At 38.7% G+C, this 2,436-nt stretch overlaps 1 long non-coding RNA gene across 1 annotated transcript; it reads right to left on the bottom strand.

Moving 5' to 3' along the window:
- Positions 1-906: 906 nt before the first annotated feature.
- LOC120424459 (uncharacterized) lies at positions 907-1,850 on the bottom strand. The gene is made up of 3 exons (XR_005606383.2): positions 1,232-1,850; positions 1,102-1,167; positions 907-1,035 (listed from the first exon to the last, which is right to left on the bottom strand). It is a non-coding gene; the product is annotated as an uncharacterized LOC120424459 (long non-coding RNA).
- Positions 1,851-2,436: the final 586 nt, after the last annotated feature.

The following is a 2,436-nucleotide window of genomic DNA, read 5'->3' as shown; positions in this document are numbered from 1 at the left end:
ATATTTTCACAGTTCTTCTTTTTATAAATTTAACACAGGTTTTATAATCAATTTCTTTTTCTTTTTTTTTGTCTCACTATTGCACTGTTTCTTCTATTTTCTTATTATAATCACATTTTCACTATTTTTTTATTCCGACCGACCGGTATTTTTTTTTCAAATTAGAGCAATACTGCTCTCGCGACGACCGAATCTCGACTGATCGTCGTAGACACAAAGTTCGGTGATCGCGAAGTTTTTATTCTTTTATCTCTTTTACTCTTTATTAAATTCTACCGATCTCTTTCTGGCTGCAGAGTCCGAGAACAGCTGGGCCGATCCGGTTTTCAAACCTATTGTGTGCCGTTCCCAGACCGATCGATCAGATCTGGTGGCAATAAAAATAGACAAAGACAATGTTGATGTTTAAATTTATTTTGAAGTAGTATGTGTGAAGCGAACGATGTACAAACAGAAAAGCAGAAAAAACAGAACTCAATGAACAGAAATAACATTTAATCATTGAACATCTTAACTGCACACACAAAAATGAAGTTTTTGACCAAAATTTCTGCCAAACAGATTGAAAAGCTTACTTAATTTACGTTGGGCGCCATTTGTAATAACGAACTAGGGGGCAATTACCACCACTAGTTCATTAATTAAAAATTAAATAAAAACCAGAACTTGAGACTCTTGGAGATGAGAGAGAGATGTAAAGATCTGCAACTGCTCACATTTGACGTGGGGAAGGAGAATTGTACCTACCCTTTCACAATCCTGGTTCGATTCAGCAAATCGCACTGTCCTGGCAAAAAGAATCACAAAAGATCGTCGCTTTGGGTTATGGGAAAAGTCATGTTTATTGCGTTTTAAGTTTCCTAATTTATTGATTTTACGTCGATTTAAAACTAACCTAACCATGTGTGTGTGTGTTCGTGTGTTCTAGTGTATCCCGCGGTGGTCGAGTCAAGTCGGAGAATCTTCCTCCGGCCAGGCCTGGCACAGCAACGGTTTTGGTGTCTTTGGTTTTGTGTCTTTGTCTTGGATAAAAACCTGTACAGTGTTTAAGGCTTGTTTTAGTACTTGTGCTTTGTGTAACAGTGGTAACAATGAACTCACCGGATGGCCTCCGCCATTGCGCTCTAACAGATTCTCGGGTTGGCGCGCTCTGCCAACTTGGAGGTTCTGAGAAAGGAGTTCATCTCTAATAACTTGTTCTAGCTTTAACGTTTTGATTTTGGATATTTACCACATTTTTGTTACCTCCTTGCACCACCAACCAAACGACCACTTTTGACGTAGAGCGCGGTCCTTGACGGTTAGTTTGGATGGTGCGGGTTGGGACCAACTCCCTGACACTACAATTAACAATTAAGACACTAATTAGACACGACTCAAAAATACAAGAACTAAATTTACCATTTCGCCGGCTACAGGAATGCTGGGTACAAATAACAGATATTCACAGCACTTTAAATTACAAAACGATCACAAATTCTTCGTTTGACCAGAGTATGTGTAACGGACTCTAGTCGGTAGCGGCAAATGAGGACGATTCAAAATGACGAAGTCCCTTTTATTAATTTTAAGTCTTTGTTCTTGCGTATTTCGAAAATTGCTCAAAGAGATGTGAGTCGTGCTAACCGTTTTAGGAATAGGGATACCATGTTTTGTATGTTGTTTAAGTGTAATGGTTGATTACAATATCCTAACTTGTCCCTACGGTTCAGTTTGACAGGATGATGCGAAGCATTGTGACCAGAGATTGTACTACGTACAAGCGATAGGTTACAAGGTCTCTCGATTACCTAACCAACGATGGGTTGGATGATGGATCCGGACATCGTTTACATACATTTAAGTGAGATCCGGCATCAAAATTCCAGCACTAGATTCGCAACTCTGACACTTTTTTATACGTAACTTTTGAACTACTTATCGGATCTTCAAACAATTCAATAGTGCAGTATGGGGCACTAAACCGAATCGAATGCAACTTGTTTGACTCAAATCGGATCAGCCAGTGCCGAGAAAACTTGGCAAGAATTTTGAGTACCAAGGGGAATACGCACACACATACACACACACACAGATATATATTGCTATATATTGTTAGAAAGGTATTTGAAAGATCTTTCCAACGCGTTCAAAAGATTGAAGATCTGACACCCCCATCCAAAGTTATGAGCACTTAAGTATTATTTATACACTTTTTTGAGGCCGGATCTCGAATATTTTGATGAAAAAGTTGTCCTGATCGACCCATCGATGGATAGGTAATCAAAAGACCATTCCAACAAGCCCAAAAGATTGAAGATCTGACAACCCTATCAATAATTATAAGTACTTAAGTTTTTTTTAGTAAACTTTTTTTGAGGCCGGCTCCCAGATATTTTGAAAAAATATGCGAGGAAGGAACCAACCCAAGCAACACACTTTGTCAGATAAACGTAT

This window comes from Culex pipiens, chromosome 1 (assembly GCF_016801865.2).
Source record: "Culex pipiens pallens isolate TS chromosome 1, TS_CPP_V2, whole genome shotgun sequence".
Lineage (NCBI taxonomy): Eukaryota > Metazoa > Arthropoda > Insecta > Diptera > Culicidae > Culex > Culex pipiens.
Note: the sequence above shows the minus strand (reverse complement) of the source record. Positions and strands in the feature narration are given on the sequence as shown.